This window comes from Callorhinus ursinus, unplaced genomic scaffold (genome assembly GCF_003265705.2).
Source record: "Callorhinus ursinus isolate GAN/ISIS: 27379988/994484 unplaced genomic scaffold, GSC_fseal_2.0 scaffold11, whole genome shotgun sequence".
NCBI classification, from domain to species: domain Eukaryota; kingdom Metazoa; phylum Chordata; class Mammalia; order Carnivora; family Otariidae; genus Callorhinus; species Callorhinus ursinus.
In genome coordinates this window covers 8,377,778-8,397,584 of record NW_027397073.1, presented here as the reverse complement: position 1 = coordinate 8,397,584, position 19,807 = coordinate 8,377,778, and positions in this window count along the sequence as shown.

Here is a 19,807-nt window from a genome sequence, read left to right as displayed (position 1 = left end):
ATAATTCATTCAGCGAACTTACTCTACCTATTAAATATTTATGTAAACAAACCAAAATTATGTTGAGCAAACATTTCCTTTACTAATTTAATAGCCACAATGGTATACACTGAGAATTTTGGATGGTATGTATTATGCCTCCAAATATTGAAGTACTGTGCCTAACCTTGTAAGTACACCAAAGATAAAAACTCATTTTTAGTTTTTCTGATACTAAGAAGAAATATAGACTTAACTTATATTTTATGGTATCTATTGCATAACAATCACCTTTACATTGTCAAACCAAACATAAAAGCTAACCAAGGGTTTAACATTGTTAAAGGCACCTGCACTAGCAACTTTTCTCAGTCATTTTGAGATCTATAGTTGAAATACAATTTAATTAAAGTGAAGTAAAGTATCTCAAGCTTGTGATAATTTTGTTTTATATTATAAATGGAGCCAGCCGTGCATTAAAAATATGTAATTCATCATGAACAAGTAGGATTGCCCAAAGAATAGCCTAACTAGAAGAATCTGTAAATGAAATGACCACATTAGCAAACTAAAGGGAAAAAGTTCTTCAGAAGATGGAAATGTTAAATTTATGTTGCCTATTTTTTTTAAAGATTTTATTTATTTATTTGAGACACAGAATGAGAGAGAGAGAGAGAGAGAGCACATGAGAGGGGGGAGGGTCAGAGGGAGAAGCAGACTCCCCGCTGAGCAGGGAGCCCGATGCGGGACTCGATCCCGGGACTCCAGGATCATGACTTGAGCCGAAGGCAGTCGCTTAACCAACTGAGCCACCCAGGCGCCCTATGTTGCCTATTTTTTATTAAAACTCAGAAAATTAGAAATAGGAATACTTTCTAAACTTGATAAACCTTGTTCATAATTTTTTTAAACTTTAGATACATTCTCTTTAATTTGAATATAAATCAAAGCACCAGTTTAAACACTTGTAGCTTTTTAACATAGGCCCGGAGGTCATTTCTAACATGGTAACATCTGGGGAAAAAAAATACTCAAATGAAAAAGTTAAATAATCTCATTACTCATCTACATAAGAAAAAAAAATCAAGAGAATCACATGAAAAATTTGTAAGACTGTAAGAAAGTTTAGCAAATTTAACACAAGCAATGTCAAATTTTAAAACAAATGACATGTCTGTACACCATCCATCAACAGGAAAATAATAAAATCACTCAAAGGATATGCAATTTTATCAGTTTGATAATGTTATTAATTTTATTACTAAATAATAAAGATAACAACATATATTAGAATAATATGAAAAATCCCTACAAATTATGTGTTTTGAATATACAGTCCTTTTGATATCTTGTTCTTTTGTTGTTTTTACTTAAATGAACCCATTTATATTATGGGCCAGCAATGTTTCAAATGGTGGAGCCTCTGAGGATCTTCTGGCGGCCAACTTCACTGTGACTCAGGAGGGGTGGTGTAGGTCGGCCACTATTTTCATGTGGGGACTACAATGCCAGATCCCTGCAGCTCATCTCGTCTGGGTTTCAGAAGGAGCACATGTGCTTGGCATGCTGGCTTATTTAATTTTCCTCACGATTTTCCTGAAGGAGGTCTGGTATTTACACAGATTTCGACCCTCTCAGTGCCTTTATTTTTTATATTACCTCTGGTGATAATCCCTATATGCATTTACTTCCTCTTTAAAAATATGAAATTTTAAACACTTCTCTGTTCAAGTAACTGGGCTGTGTTCCCAATTACCAAGTGCTGTTATCTCTTGCCTGCCTCTCCTATTCTCCATTAACGGTGAGGAGTGAGTACTCCTCCCCATTAGCACTACCTTGACACCTGTCCGTGGAGGGGAAAAGAGCTGCGATGTTAATATAACACTTATATTTCTGTTTTTCTATGCATGGAGAACACTGGAGTAGAAGATCGCAATATTTGGCTTTAAGTGTAGAGGACATTTCAGTTCCGTGTGTGGGGGGGGGGAGAGAGACAGAGGTGAGAAGGCAAGAAATGATGGTAGATCAGGTACTGAGATGTATCCTATTAAGTGTCCTTCTGCAAGTTCAGATACTTGAGCCTGGGAATTATTTTAGGATTTGGGCAAACCGAGTCTCTGTTCTCCAGAGTTAGAATTTTTCTAACACTAAATCTTCATGTTACTAAATTCACTTGTGATAAATACATACATATGAAATCTCTTATTACCTGCTGCCTGTCAAATTTAGTTTTGGGTCTTTTGTTTGTAATAGAAGCCACAGCCACCCTGAAGGAGAGCTCTTCTCATGATGATGGCAGGGGTGCCATAGGGGCAAACAGAGGGAATGGAATTTAAACTGAGGGATGAGAATGAGCCAGCAAGGGAAGACAGCATTGCTTACAAAACACATTCACATGCTGCATGTAATTCTTATGAAAGTCCTATGAAGTAAGGGTATGTATGATTAGTCTAATTTTACAAATGCAGAAAAAGTCATTCAGAAAGAATGAATGGCATTCAATATCACAAAAGAAAATAGCAGTATATATAGGAATAGTTCTGGGTTCTTTTCTGGAGGGTGAACGACGGAGTGGGATGAATTCTTTCCAAGTTTTTATAGTATGTCTTCATTTAACTTCAAACTCTTTCACACACACACAAAAAACCCCACAAAAACAAACAAACAAACAAAAAACACTAAATAGTATACAACTATGAAATAATCTGCTTTTCTTTAAGCTTCCTAAATGTTTCCAGTAAAAAGAAGATGTTCCACCCGGTATGACAGACAGAAAAGTGTGTATAAATTTTCAAGTTAACAGAATACATTACAGAAAAAATCCTGAATGTAATCCCGAACTCTGAGGGGTTATAGCACAATGTCTACCATAGCCCCCGCCATTGGTAGGCTGCATATCTGAAACAAAGAGCTCCTTCCTTTAGCAGATACATTTGCTTGGAATTGTTACCTCCTTCTATCATGAAACCTAAGTTGAATTTATTTTCAGAAAACAGATCCTGAGTTGATTCCTCCTGTTTCGTGTAAAGAAAAGAGTTAGAAGATTTTATTTCCTTCATCCAAGATGACCTGAATCTGGATGATGTAACATTTGTTACAATATCAAGCATAGAGTAATAGTTCAAAGTCATCTAAAGAACTGATATTGTCTATCTAAAAATGTTAATGATGCTAAAGAACAGGAAAAATTAGGAAATCATCTTTTTATGAAATACTTGAATTTCAAAGAAAAAGCATTTATTCTGTGCAACTCTTAAAACACTATTAAAATATTACCTTCAAGTGTGGGTTGTCACTTTCCATTGCTTTGCTATTAGTATTCCAATTTAAGGTAATTGTGCCTGACAAAATCCTATTTCAATCAATTTTTGAAGCAAGGTTTTATAATTTTCTTTATTCTCACCCTATCCTACTTGATTTTTGCTCTTCCCTACCTCAGCTTTGTGTTTTGGACAGTCAACCAAGTACAAAAGAATGCTAAAATACCATAACTCCTTTCATCAACCTTAAAAAAACAAGCAGTCAGGTCTTTTAATTTTTCTTACTTTCAGTCTTATCATTAATAACCTGGTATTTAATGTTTTATGTGTTCCCCTCCCCTTCATGCCAAAAAATAAAAGGTAGGGATACTAGAGAAGACTGTTTTTTACAGATGGTCTAAACTTTTCCTTATGTTTTATGTGGATATGTACATATAAATTTTATGTGTGCTATACTAGAAAAAAGCAAAATTTCCTGCAAACAGACATAGCTTACAAATACTTTTTTATGAAAACTTACACATCTTATGAGTTTCAGGAATTCAGTCACTCTCCCTCAGTAAAATGCAATGCCTTTATTTCTAAAATGAGGATAATAATCCCTAAACACATCATCAAATGTTTGCACTTGAATGCCTTGACATACACATCAAAACCCTTAGTAATATAAAAGTCCTCTATCTAGCTACCTATTAAAATAATCCCACTATATTATTTGCCTTGAGCATAGTGTCTTATTTTCTAGTGTATTTTTCCATTGTTTTGTATAGTGCCTAACACCGAGCAGAGTCATGGTTAATAGCTTTGTCCTCGACAATATCATCTTTGAATGGGTCTCTGCATTTGCCTGGGATGCTCCTTCTCTCCACCTCTTCACTTGGATATACTCTTACTTATCTCAGGTCTCAGCTTGAACATCAATCGTTTGGGCCTCCTCCCTGGGTTCACAGACCAGATTCAGGGCTCACTGAAATGCAGTGTCTAATACTCTGTAATCGTCCTCGTAATACTTATCAGAGTTAGAATAAAAAAATTGCTTGTGTAATCATGTATTAACACCTTCTTGCAGGGCACCTGGGTGGCTCAGTCAGTTAAGCATCCAACTCTTGGTTTCTGCTCAGGTCGTGGTCTCATGGTTGTGAGATTGAGCCCTGCACTGGGCTCCATACTCAGCAGGGAGTCTGCTTGAAGATTCTCTCCCTCTGCTCCTCCCCCTGCATGCACACACACTCTCTCTTTCTCAAATAAATAAATCTTAAAACACACACACACACACACACACACACACACACACACACACATACACCTTCTTGCACTACACCTGTACAATTCATAAAGGCTTTGTAAGTGCTGTCTCCAGTTTCTAAAAATAGAAGTATTCACTAGAGATTTAGTTTGTTGAATGAGTAAATGAATAAATAAGTAAAGGTCATTCAGCAAAACTAGAAAGAAAAATGCTGGATCTAAAAATGCTGTATTGGGGGGCGCCTGGGTGGCTCAGTCGTTAAGTGTCTGCCTTCGGCTCAGGTCATGATCCCAGGGTCCTGGGATCCAGCTCCACATCGGGCTCCCTGCTCCATGGGAAGCCTGCTTCTCCCTCTCCCACTCCCCCTGCTTGTGTTCCCTCTCTTGCTGTGTCTTTGTCAAATAAATAAATAAAATCTTTAAAAATAAATAAATAAAAATGCTCTATTGGTTTCAGACAACTTAATCCACTCTAATTAATTTAAGAACAGATTATTAAGAGATATCAAATAGCTGACCAAAGATGTGCACTCACTTGAGAATGGAGCCAGAACTAAATTTTGAGGAACAGCTTCAAAATCTAAATATGTAGAACCAGCTGGAACCCCTTCCAGGTCCACAGTTTGGACCTTCCAGGTCCACTCTGTTGGACTGTCTTCATCAGATATCTGTCCCACTGGAGAACCACAATGTCTCCATCATACCCATTTCAGCTTTGTGGAAGATGGTTCCTTCATGTGGTATTCTTCAAGACTCCTATCAAAGCAGCATATATTCTCCATTGGAAAGAGCTCTGCTCATACCTAATGCCTCATGTAACACTTTCATCTTACAGCTGAGTGTTGCTGAACCCATCAGTCTTTAGGATATTGTGGATTTGATAAATCCATGATGAGAGGCTCTGACCACATGACCCATAGTCAGTAGCTCATTTCTAAAGGGCCCAAGTAGCATATCATATGGTATTGCCTCAATTTAGAATCCAAAGGTTCTAGATTATGGTTGTCCTTTGAGGGAATTACCCAAACTTCACACAGCAAATTTTTCTACCACAGATACCTCTAAAGCCCTATAGCGTAATTCCATAAGCTGGGTTATGTGTGTGAGCAGCAGACCATGTAACCCTATCTTGGAACTACAGCAGAGACTTTCTTGCTCTGAGAGTCCCTTGTCTTCCATTAAATGGGTTGTAGCAGAAGTCTGGAATACGATGCTCTGAGTTCCTGAAGGGACCCAAAGGCACTATGTTCCTTCTTAGTGGTGGGAGGTGTAAGATCGAATAATTCATTTTTACTTCCAAGATGTTCTGTCACGGCCCAGAAATGGGACTTTACTAAAGTTGAAGACTCCTGAGTCTTCATTGGGTTAATCCTCCACTATACGGATTGCATGTTTCTAACAAAAACCCCCAACTTACTTGCCACTTCATGTTCATCTAGTCCTCTAAATGTGATGCCATCCATATAGTGGGCATTGTGATATTTTCTGGAATGTATAGGTGATCCACGTCTCCTTGGACTATGTTATGACCAGGCAGAAGAGTTATAGTCTTTGGGCCTGACCATAAATATATACTATTGTCCATGTTCATCTTATGTGAAAGAGAATTGTTTCTTTTCCTCCTTCCTAATAAAGATGGAAAAATAAACATATTTGCCAGATGAATGATCTAATACTATGTACTTGAGGCGGTGTTCATCAGCTCTAGAAAAGATATCACATCTGGGAGCACAGATGAAACTGGGGTAAATTTGCATTAGTTCATTGTCAACTTAAAGGATCTGTTTTTTGTTTTGTTTTGTTTTGCAGGGGCAAGACTGGTGTTTTAATAGGATGAGGTGGATCATTCCCTGCATTTGGTCTTTAAGTGTGGCACTAACCTTAGTCAATTCACTCTAGGATGTGAAACTGGTTTTGGCTGATTCTTGATTGTAGGTTGGGGCAAGGATTTTGAGCCTTCCACCAGACTTTTCCCACTACAATAACTATAAATCCAACTCCCTGGTATGCCTATTCCAATTAGATACCCAAGCACCTGGGAAACAACCACTGTGATTTGGACCCAGGCTAGAACTTCATTTGTTTCCTACCAGCAATATGCCTTACTTCAAGGACAAGGCCTCAGTAAAGCTTTGGGTCCCCAAGTAGCAACTTGAACCGTGTATCAGAGAGCTCCTGATATTCCCTTTTTCCAGTGTACTGTCATCTAAGTAAACAGTATAGAATCATTTGTGGAAGAACTGGAGAATTCATTACCATATTAAACTGCCAAAGTGTTGCTGAGTTATGACCCCGAGGAACTCAGTTTCCCCTTAAGTTAGTAGATTCCAGGTCTCAGTCATTAGATCTTTCACAATAAACAACTGATATATTTAGAGTTGGTGAGTCTATTGGGGAAAAAAAAATGATCACTTTCCTACAGAGTTGTAGGCATTTAATTTGGAACAACAGAGTAAAAGATAATCTATCTCAAAGAATGACTTCCAAAATGTGAAAATGTAAATTTTCAAAATTTTAAAGTATGATCATTGCAGCATTATTTCAAATTGCAAATAAATAAATAGTTTTAAAAAAGAAAGAGAACCAAAAAAAAAAAGAAAGAAAGAAAGAAAACAATGCAAATACCTATCCACAGGTGAATGGCCATATAACTTATCCATACAAATGAATATGGTGTGGCCATTAAAAAGAATTATGGATCTATATGTACTGACACTGAAATATCTAAAATATATTGTTAAATGTGAAAATCTCACTTATTTTTTATTAGAGGCATAATTGACATATATGAAAATGGACAGATTTTAGATGTACTCTTTGATTTTTTTTTTTACAAAGGCAATAACCCATGCAAAGCCACACGCTTATCAAGGTATAAGAAAGGGTTGTCGGGCCCCTTCCCAGTCAATCCTCCCATCCCAGAAGAAGCCAGTGATTTTTAAGGCAATAAGTTGGTCTGGCTTCTTCTAGAACTTCATATAAATAGAATCATGTGGGATGTAATATCTCAACTGGCTATTTCGCTCACGATATTGTTTTGAGTTTCATCTGTGTCAGTGCATGTATCAGTAGGACACATCTTTTTATTTCTGAATACTAGGATATTCATTTTCTTATTTATTTTTGTAATGTAGCTTTAATACAGACTTGCTCAATGAAACTTCCCACAAATCCCCACATTATAATTATTTCTAGCTTCTTTCATATTCTCCAAATTGTCGTTTCAGACATTAACTTATTCATAATACCCTTTTCATGAGGTCTCCCTTCAATATCTACCAAACTTCAATAAACCCACATTTAGCACTGTCTACTTAGCGGCCCTCAAGTCTACTGCACCCTCAGGTTTGACTTTGTATTTGACTTACATTTTCCATTCAGATCACCAGCCACAGTTTACAAATATATTTTTTAATGTTTGATTTTGAATTTTGAATTTTGTTTGGATAATAACAGGAGGTAAAACAAACACATTATTTCTTCAAAAGGTTAATAAGGATCACAACTGAACATGGTAATCTCCCAATATCTCCATTTGAGGATGCAGCTTGTGAAAATGATAAGCACACAACCATATTACAAAACATAGGCATGAGATTCAGAAGGAAGTGAAAATAAACCTTCATGGCATATAGCACCTTCTGTTAGAGCTGCATACATTATATTCATGGAAGTGCAAAACATTCCTTTTTGCTCTTTCTAAATCAATCATCTTTCAAAATAAATGACTGGAGCTCTTTGAAACATTATCTGCATTGTCTGTGGTAGATTTGTAGCAAAGAAGAATAGCAATGGCAAATGACAGATTTAAAACAAAAACTAAAATTGTTTATACTAGAAAACCATGAGTGAATCCTTGCAAAATGACTTTAGGGACAAACTACAGATTCAGATCCTAATGACTAGCAGATTTCTACTACCAAAATCAAAAACAAGGACGGCGACAAAACTCTCAATATTCTAAGACAAAATCACTAAGTTCTCATAGGTCTTGTATCTTTAAAAGATCAAATTGTCTGAATGGATCTGAATATGAGAATGAGTGAAAAACACCAAACGTTATCATGGAGGAAAAAAAATCTAAGAAATACCACATTTTGCTAAAAAAACTATTTTAATGTTCTAAGCTGTGTATTGATAGTTACATTTTAATAAACTCATAAAATATATCAAAATCAAAAAGGGAAAAAGTACAATAACTGAAGTAATATTCAAAGTAATGTAATCCCTAAAAGTAAAAAAAGTAAAAAAAACTAAACTGCTTGTAGAGTTTAGACAACACTGTGTGGGATTCTGAAAACATCAGACAACAATCTGAATTGTAAGCTTTCTATTTCTTATAAAATAGTGTATATGCAATGTTTTTCCTTAGTGAAATAGAGATTCCCTAAACTAATTGTGTTAGCTAGGATTATGTCAGGAAAACAGAAACCATTATGGATATCCTTGTAAAAAAGGACTTTCATACAGGAATTGGAGTCTTATGAAACCACTGGAAGTCTCAGAAGTAAATGTCAGGTTGGGGCCCCATGACTGTTTTAGCTGCTGATAGCAACAGAGATACCGCTACCTGAATCATGCTTTCTGCCTCTATTTCTCCTAAATTTTGTGCAAATGTACCTTATTGGCAGAATCTAATCTAAGCCATATAGGAAAAGGATTTTGGGGGATCCAAAAAAAGAAGTATAGGATGCAGTAGCATCAATTTTAGATTGGTAAGAGACAATATAATAAAATAGTATTTGGCTACATTGTCCTGTACACATTAACAGACAATAATATTAATATGCAATAGGAGGTATATATTTTTTATTCATTTAGCATCTGCCACATGTAAGTTCTGGGCTTGATGCTAGGACTCAGTACTAAAAATACACAAAGTCATTGCAATGATAGTTTCCAGTTCAGAGAGGAATCTATTATTCGACAATCACACAAGTAAATGCAAACTCCTAGCTGTGATAAATGGTACCATCCTGCCATAAGAACATAAGAAATGGGGGCCAAACTTTACCTAAAGTGTCAGGAAAGACACATTATTCAACTATGAAGATCAGCAGTCAGTTAGTAATGTTATAGCACTGAAAGAAGTTTAAAGAATAAAAATGTAAACCCAGAAGTGAAAATATAGGAGATAAAAGCCATTGCCTAAGAATATCTTAGAATGATTTGATGAATAAAGAACATTCATAAGGAAACATACACTATAATAAGCAAACTGGTAGAACTAGTAAAAATGTAGAATTCTACATTTAACACCTTCCCATCCTTCTGACCATAAAGACTGTGTTACAGAATCTTATCTACAGAATTATCAGTTCTAAGTTCTGCACATATATGTCCTTGAGATGTCTACTTCATGGATGCAAAGGCCTTTGACTTGACATTTCAAGTTGTTTCAACAGGATCACTTTTAAAGTTCTTTAGCTTCTCTCTTTCTTTCTACTCTTGACAAAAAAATGCTTTTAGTGTAGCAGTAGAAATGGTAATGGCTAATATTTACTGACTACTAGCAATGTGTCAGGCCATCTGAGTGCATCAGTTCACAAAATCTTTGCAACCACATTTTGAGGTATGAATGAGGAGGACAGATAGAATCTAAAAACAGGCAGCCTGCCTCTGGAGCCCAGATTGAGCCCTCATTCAGTTCCTAAAGCCTCACTAAGAGAGAAACTTATGAGGACAGTTATTTTATGCATCAGAAAACTGAGGGTCAATGATGTTAAGTCAGCCATCTAAGATCAATGGCAGATATGGAATTTAAAATCATGAGTATTTGGTCAAATAGATGTTTCCTAAGGGTCAAGAGGAAAGAAAGGTATCTATATAGAAATGACCACCAAAAATATTGGTGAAATAATCTCAAGATACCAAATCCTATGTATGAGAATGTAAAATTTGCTACGAAACATTCAAGTAGTACCTTCTCCACAGAGCAATTCCGTGGCACAGGTGAAAGTCAAGAGGTCAGTGACCACCCATCGTTTTCCTGTTGCCTAATTTATCATAAGAGATAAGCTTGGTGGGAGGCAGGAAGATTTGGTCTCCACAGGGTGAGGCTATGCACATTGTGAGAGACTCAACAGGGGGTTTGTAATACTTTCCTGTTGCTGGGCGCCTGGGTGGCTCAGTTGGTTAAGCGACTGCCTTCGGCTCAGGTCATGATCCTGGAGTCCCGGGATCGAGTCCCACATCCGGCTCCCTGCTCAGCAGGGAGTCTGCTTCTCCCTCTGACCTTCCTCCCTCTCGTGCTCTCTGTCTCTCATTCTCTCTCTCTCAAATAAATAAATAAAATCTTTAAAAAAAATACTTTCCTGTTGCTGCTGCAATAAAATATGATAGGCTTATTATCTTAAAACAATCCAAATTATTTTTTTTATAGATGTAGAGCTTGAAGTCCAAAATCAGTCTCACTGGGTTAAAGGTGTGGGCAGGGCTCGTTCCTTGTGGAGGTCCTAGGGGAGAATTCCTTGCCTTGCCTTTTCCACCTTCTACAGGTGCACTTGCATTCTTAGGCTCATGGCTCCATTCCCACATCACCCCAACATCTTGCTTCTTTCATAATATCTCCCAACACTGACTCTGATCTCCTGCTTCCTCTTTGTAAACGTTCTTGTGATTGACTCAGGCCTGCCAGGACAATCCAAAATGATCTCCCCATCTCAAGATCCTCAACGTTATCATGTCTGCAGAGTCCCTTTTGCTGTATAAGGTATCACTCACAGGTTGTAGGAATTAGAATGTGGGAATCGTCAGGGGGCTATACTTCAGCCTACCATCAGTAGGTAAATATTTTTAATCCCCAACCTTGTCAATTAAGGCACATCCAGATTTGATTTCTTACTAGACCTCAAGGGCCACATTCTTCTGAGGGTTCTTGGTAATTATGAAACATCACACATTCATGTAGCATTGCAGCTGTAAAACAATAATCATTTGAGAGCTTGTAATAATGGCTATCTACAAGACCTGGCCAGAATACTTCAAGGATTATTCGAAGTCTTTTTTGCATCTTCTTTATCATAAACTCCAAGGAATCTCTTTCTGTTCACTGATTCAGTTTCCACAAGCTCTGGGTTTCCTGAAGTCTAAGGTAAGGGATTTCTCTCAGGAACCTGTCAGTGGTAGCTGTCAAGGGCCATTGTTTTTAAGTGAAGTGTTCATTCATACAAAGAATAAATGCATAGACAGATTGATAGTTACATAAGAGATAGACCTAAAAATAATAATTTTTACCAATATTGTTGAGCCTGCTGTGTCCCTCTCCTGAGTTATCGGACCATTTTAAGTCCTAAAAATATATTGGCTGACTACTCAAAACCTTTGAACTCACCCTCACTGTATTAGTTCAGGGTTCTCCAGAGAAACAGAACCAACAGGATATAAAAGTAAATACATTATGAAAAATTGGCTCATGTGATTATGAAGGCTGAGAAGTCCCACAGTCTTAACATTTGCAGACCCGAGACCCAGGAAAGTCGGTATGATTCAGTCAGTCTGAAGGCCTGAGAACCATGGAAGCCAATGAGGTAAATCTCAAATTTGAGGGCAGGAGGAGATAAGATGAGATGTTGCAGGTCATGCAGTCAGGCAGAGAGAAAAAAACTTCACCCATCCTCTACATTTTTGTTCTATTCAGATCCTCAACAGATTGGATGATGCCCACTCACTGGGGAGGAACAATCCCCAAGTCCACCAACTGCAATGCTAATCTCGTCAGAAAACACCCTCACAGACGCACCCAGAAATAATGTTTGACCAGATATCTGGGCATCCCCTAATCCAGTTCAGTCGACACCTAAAATTAACTACCGCACTCACTTATTATTCTGGTAAGGCCTGCCCTGTTTTTGCCAATTTACAGTCAGGTAAAAGTGTATTTGTAATAATTCTTTTTCATTTTTATTTACTTTGTGGATTAAAGATGTATTGGGGTCTTGACTGGGTTAGAATAAGATTGGTTCAAATTTGTCATGATGCATTATATGTAAGACAGAGAACCTGAATGAATATTTTGCCTGTGCTTAGGAGCCTTGTGTCGGGTGGGAGCAATGGACCTTTCCCACACTTAGATTTAAACATATATGGAAGAGTGTCTAGGATAGCAGGGTGGAACCACAGTTGGCAAGTTCTTACAGGGCAAGATGCCAGAACCCCTGACACAGATTTTACCCACGAGAAAGAAGTGTTGCCAGGAAAACCAGACTCAGCAACAGAGGCTAAAAGTTGGAGGAGAGTGGTTGTTTGGTGCTTCCTAGCCCCTAGGTTTTGAGCCAGTCCTCAGGATACTCTGGTGACACCCATTTTCCCTGGGGTTGGGGGGGAGGCATGTCTGTGTGAAATAAAAAGGCACCTCTCTTTAGTTGGAACGTTAAGAGGTAAAACCCACCCCATTCTGGGAGCCGCCTCAGAGCAACTATCCAGGGGCAAAAATTGCAGCGATTCTTCCTTTGCAAGAAATAATCACAGCAACACAAAGATTGGAAGTATCTTTGGGGAAATTGGCAAGAATTCGCCCCTTGGTAGAGGCAGGGACGTGTGGAGGAATCAGGCTTCTGTTGTGCTGCCCTTCACCAGGGTGAGGGACCTGAGAAGCAGTGTGGCCCAAGCTGCCCATGTGAACTCAGGTTCCACAGACAATGGGGGTTTCCAGAGGGGTATGGGGTCCAGGGGGGGAATTACAGACAGCCACATGCCTGAGTGAAAAGGTAAGGGTTTTCATCCATCACAACGCAGATTAAAATGAATGTGACCTAAATCTTACCTCCAATGTATCTGCTGCCCAGACATTAGGCAGACATTACTTAATGATTTGCAAAGCCACAAATGGAGGATTATTTTCATTTCTGTCTATTTCATCAAGAGTGAAGCAGGAGAGGCTTTTTTTTTTTTTAACAGAGTGTATTTGCTCATAAGCACAGAGAAACAAAGTAAACAATTAGAAAGTACATTGGGGAGAAAGAATCGCTACCACAATGTTTAAAAACCTCTGTAAATTGACATATATTATGCATTTATTAACACAGAAAATAAAGTTCTTGGCATGGATCTTATTTATTCTTTCAGGTTCCAAAAATCCATCAATTACCAGACCCTGGAATTATTCCTTTGAGGCCATGGTTTCTCAACAGCTGCACTACTGACATTTTGCACCAGATAATTCTTTGTTGTGGGATGTGTCCTGTGTATATGCTAGTATGTTTAGCAGCATCCCTGGTCTCAACCCTCTAGATGCCTGTAGCACTCCTTGTGGTGACAACTGAAAATGCCCCTGGACATTTAACTCATTGCCAGATGTCCCTGGAGGGAAGATAATTAATTAGCCCCACCTCCTCCTTGAGACCCAACGCTTTCAAGCAATGAGCACTGAGCTCAAATTCAGCTCATGGATTTACCTCAGAATTGTGTAATATAAGTAATACATGTAAAGACCTTATGTTTCCTAATGTTTTGTAACTATATAAAGTATCTTATGTACCTCCAGAGATAAACCCAGATTAATATTTGTTAAAATCAACATTGATTGAATTAAATTGTTTCAAGATGAATGTTATAAATGACATTTAGAAAATTTTATGCAAAGCAGAGGGCTTATTAAAGCATTCTTATGAGCCAAACATAAAAAAATGTGACTTTTATTCTCTACAATGTATGTTGTTTTGTGTTTTGTTTTGTTTTGTTTTGTTTTAATCCCAGAAAAGGAGCAAATGAGCTTGACAGGAAAATCACATTCAGTGTTTTTTTCTTAATCTTGTGTATCGTGGTAATAAACAGTTTTCCTGTCATTTGTGGTTCTTTGTTCCAAGAAATTGTAGATCATGTGAAAAAGCAATCTGATTAAAATGAAAAGAAGAATCTTTTTATTTTAAATGACATTTTTAGAAAAGAAAAGCAGTTTTTCTCTACTAACAGACTATGTACTTCAAATTACCCACAGTGAATTATACATAGAAACATTTTAAAACAGATGAAACTACAAAAATTGAGACATTGTAAATGATAAACTGGTAAGTCTTTCTCTGTTGAATTATGAAAGAAACTTACCAGAGAACAGTACAAAATTTAATGCAGAGACACATGATTTTATTTCTTCTGCAGAAAAAGAAGGCACAAAAGTGAACTAACCTCTACAGCCGTAAAGATGAATTTTAAAACCAATAAAACCCATGGGTACAATCTTCACAACTGAAGGGAAACATGGCTAGTGTTGTTTCATTCAACATTTACCAATATATCTATATATTAGTTTTTTTTTTCATTTATTCACACAAGACATTTCTCTATAACAGTAAACCTTAGAGAATAATCCATGAAAACACTGCCTGGAAGAAACACGCATTAAAAGTTTAAAGCAGTGATTTTATACCATTGCTCAGATTAACTTTTTATCTCCAGTATTACTGCATGATAAAGAAAATCAAATAAATTTCACTCATGAGGCTTTTCCCCAGAGTTCCTGATTGACAGTGAAAATGTCAAGAAAAGATAAGTGCACATATCCTGCAGTTGCTTTGCATCTCATAACTAAGCATTTAACTCCTACAGCAATGGGAGGGAAGGTAGCACAAGCTGGGGTAAGAACACAGGGCAACACCCCAGAAATACACAAGTCTCAGCTGGTCACCCACACAATACCCACTGCAGAGCCGATGACAGTGTCGTGGAGTTCAGTTAAGCTAGTGATCATGAAATGGCAATAAATAAAATATATTTTAATGAATGCAGATGCAAAATTTAAAAAGGATATTTTGATCCAGACAAGACGATCTACACACATTTTTTATCCCCTTTCCTCCCACCAGGCACAGCTAAAAATCTGGGACCCGACATGAAAAATTCAGAAAGGTAGAGAGAAGACAGATTGGCCAGAGATGTCCAGATCCAAGAAACCATATGACTGAGTTGTCAGGTTTTCTTTTAGCCTCTTGTATATCCTGGGCAGGGTGCTGGAGAAGCTAGCAACTGATAAAACAACAGTCCAAGAAAAGACTACTTTTTCTAGCCGAAGGATTGGGAAAGGACAGTTTAGGAAAACAACTTGTTTAGCCATAACTTCTCTACTCAAGTCAAACACAATGGTAGAAAAACAGAGCCTCTCCCACCATCATCACCAAAGGGTGAGTGGGAACCTGAATGTCCACTCTGGCTGGCCTTCAAGAGCCTGCCAATTCCAGGCCTAGTGATTTCCCTCCTAGACATTAGAAAGGACTTTCTGCATTATTAAACAAGTAAATAAGATGCAATCCCATTTCATAAATTTTACACTCCTTTGTCACTTCAGAGTTTAAGTGTTTTAAGTCTTATAACTACCTAGGGGGTAGATAAATATTTATTTCAGTTTTTTTTCCACCTCACTCTACAAATCAGGACATTAAATGTGTCTACTGCTTATTCCTTAATCTACCTTAAAAACAACAACTCATCTTTGAAATCTTAGATAAAGATATCATTTCCAAAAAGCCAAGTTCCCTGAAACCCATGGTTGCATCTGGACTTCTGTGAACTCCAGAACATGATGAACTATTTTTATTTCCCATTAATGTAACGTGGAAATGACCCTATGCTTTGTCACTGGGCAGGAGCAGGTTCAATAGTGAAAGTAATGGAAACATAATTTTCTCCTTTGCATTCTTGGGTGTAGGGCTTCATGCTACAAAAAAATCCACAGGTCCCTCCGTGTGTTTCAGTAACCTCCCTAAAGACAATCCACACCACAGCATTTGTTGGCAGTGGGTGGGGTTGGGGTGGAATTGATGGTCCATAATGAGGGAAGGGATGCACTGGAGTCATCCCAGCAGGAAGAAAAAATTAGAACCACCGGACTTTGAGGTTGAAAGATGGGTAAGGAGACAGTGGGAGGAGGGAATGCACAGGCAGGAATCCCACTCCCATGTAGAACCTGGTGGTTAAGCCTGGCCTCCTGCCAGAGCCTTAGCAACAGAAGAGGGACTGGTCAACAGAGAACTGTCTCCTCTGTATCATTACTACCAGAAGAAGAAGATGGTGGACTGGTTCCAGAATCTCTAATAGAGGGAGGAATGACAGCCACCATGGCATAGGACCAGAAATTCCTTAAATTAAAACTGTAACAAATGGCCTCAGAGTTCTTGTATAATCTAATGAAAGAAACAGAGAGAGGAGGGGGCGGGGGAGAAAAAGAAATCTCTCAACTAAGTGGGACCTGATTTTTTTATATTCTAAAATAAAGAAAAGTGGCATACCCCACTCCTCTTGGATCACAGAGCAATGTATGCTTGATATATCTGTTTATTCCTTTCTGTGTGCCACTAGATACGAAGCTCTGTGTGCAAGGACACATCTGTTTGGTTCACAAATTTATTCTGAATGCCTGGCTATGCCTTCCCTTTTTCACATCTAGGTTAAGAAGACATTAAAAATAACACTACAAAAATAAAATAGGAAGAAAATTATGTTTTTAGTCCTTACATCACATATGACAAGCCACATATCAAAAAAAAGATATTTTATAAATAAAAAAAGTTTTAATTTTGTCAACTAAATTGGTTTTTGTATGTTTTTTGTTTGTTTTGCACAGGCTCTATGCCCAAAGTGGGGTTTGAACTCAGGACCCTGAGATTGAGAATCGCATGCTCTACCACCCGAGCCAGCCAGGTGCCCCTCAAGTAAATTGTTTTAAATGACATCAGAAAATAAACCAATGTGACTAAGATATTTTCCTTTCAACTTTGGTTTTCTTTCAGATTAAAATCATGTATTTTTCATACATGGAGAGAGCGGAATCTGGCTCTGTGTTACTTACATAATAAAAGCCAACTTCTTAACTAGAATTAGAGAGTCACCAGGATGTTGGGCAGAACAACAGAATCTACTAATTCATTTCTTAAATTATATATGCAAATGTACCTAACACATATAAATATATATTTAGGCCCCTGTACCAACAACTTTTAGCTAAATTTCTAAATCAAGAAAAGTGTAAAACATCTGTCAAATGACATCTGACTCTAACTTTACGTTATTTAGGAAAAATCAGATAGCAACTCCAGCCTCTCAAAAGAATTCTTCTGACCATAATTATACGCATTGTTCTAGATCAAGCACAGTGTACCAGAGAAGAATAGATCAAGCAAGCAGGACCACACAGGACATGGAGAATGCTAAGGTTAATCTGCCCTGAGAAATGGGGAAAGAGTACGTTGCTTAGGCAACCAAAGCAGAGGTGAGTCAGCAGAGATGGAGCTGAAAAAGCAGCTCCCCGTCCATTTTGTAGGACCTCATGTTCCATGCCTTTTGGACACAAAGTAATAATCTATTCTTTGCAGGCATACTCACTCTTCTAGAAAACAATTTTTATAAAAAGTAAAGTTGATAAAACAAAAGACAAATTATGTAGACCCCAAGAAGAGATAATGTCTAAGTCAATTTCTGAAAAGTTCCAAGTGAAGAGGGATTTAATATGCATCCCAAACAAAGGAGCCCGCATTTGCAAAACTGTTAGTAGAAAAGGTATAAGATATTCAGAGGTCAGCAAGTATTTTCTTCTAGAATTTCTTCGTAGAGTAAGGCCACAGACCTGTGCAATTCCTTACGCTCTTAAGTACTGCTCATAAGCTTTCTGTGCTTCATCCTGAGATACAGGTGGGTTCCATTAATGGTCCCTGGCCTCAGAATGAAACTCCATGTCTCTCAGGAGGGCCTGTCTTCATTTCTGCAGTATGAAGCATGCCTTCTTCTTCATAAAGTGTGCCCCATTGATCCTAGGGGACTTGGTGATAGCCCAAAATCTGTTACATTTCATGTCCAGATAGTATGGGATGTATATGCAAATCATACCCCAGGAACAATCCTGATATGTATACAGTCTCCAGGGTGTATAAATTCTGCTGTGTTAAAGCTTTAGACAAAATCCTTAATTGATTTTCATGAGGCAAAGTAATAATCTATTCTTTGCAGGCATGCTCACTCTTTTAGAAAACAAATGCAGTTCTTGATAGGCAATGGGTAGACAGGGAAAACCCATCACAAAGAGCCTTGCATTCTCAAGATAAAAATATAGCAGCTTTAGTATCATTTGAGAGTTTGTAGATAATTTAGTGGTTATTACTAACTCTATACATCTCAATAGGGAATTATGTTTCTGCATTATTCTGACAGAATATACACAGCCTTCAGGAACATTTTATCCAGAAAACGTTCTCTTTTCAAATTGCTTTTGTCCTGTTTTCAAACCACTCATCTCAGTAAAGTATATTATATTTATTCACACATTGTATACATTTATTTTTAGAAGTGAAGAAAAAGTCTTAATTCTTTCTGCACTTAAAAGCAACCATATAGTCTATATGGATTAAATAAAATATGCTCTTTTTTTAAAAATTATTCCTATAGTAGAAAAAAGAATGATGTCAAGCTGTCTGCCCCTCACTAAAGCAAAATAATAGAATGGAGAGGGTTATGACCGTACGTCTAAGACCTCAAACCACATAAATTTTGCCTTTTGACCCTCATTATTTCTGTATTACTTGGGTAAGGATAAGGTGTAACAACTAGAGACCCAACAGTCTGCTGCCCTTCCTTCACCTTGGCCTAAAACCAAGGGCAAAGGCTTAAATACTAACTGGAAAATAATTACCACATGTGAGTACCACGCTTCTACCACAGGAAAAATGACTTCTTTTTTTCCTCTCTTGTCCCACAAGCATATACCTCTTTTCAATAAAGCTAAAAAATGTCACTAAAGAAAGGAGAAAAAAGTAGATAACTAGACATAAATATCAAATTTACAGTAACTACAAGTATTTCATTATGACACACTATCTCTTATGAAAGGTCTTAGGGAACAAAAATTAATAAACTTTTATTTTATTTTCTCATTTTATTGTGTCAGGTTCCTAGGAAATAAGTGGGCATGTTCGGGGATAAATATAAGCCATGCAATTTTATATTTGCTTAAATAGATTTTGCTACACATTAACATTCTTGAAAAATGCTATAATTTAAAAATAAGTTGTGTATTCAATGAAGAAATAAAAATAAAATGTGTTTTTCTTAAACTGTACATGCAACTGCATGTAACATACACAAATATGTTTTTTCACCTGTGGACCAATCACTCTTAATTTCTAATTGCCTCCAGAGGAGATTACTACCTTACTTGCTTCTAGTACAGCACTGGTATTTTTATCAGTAATAGAAGTAGCAAGAAAAGGAAAAGGAGTAAGAAGAGAAGTACCAGAGGAATAGTAACAGTACTACTAGTAATAGTCACCATAGTAGTAGTAATAGTAAAGAAACCATTCATTGTCTGAGTATAACACATCCAAAAAAATGTGTTAGTGGAT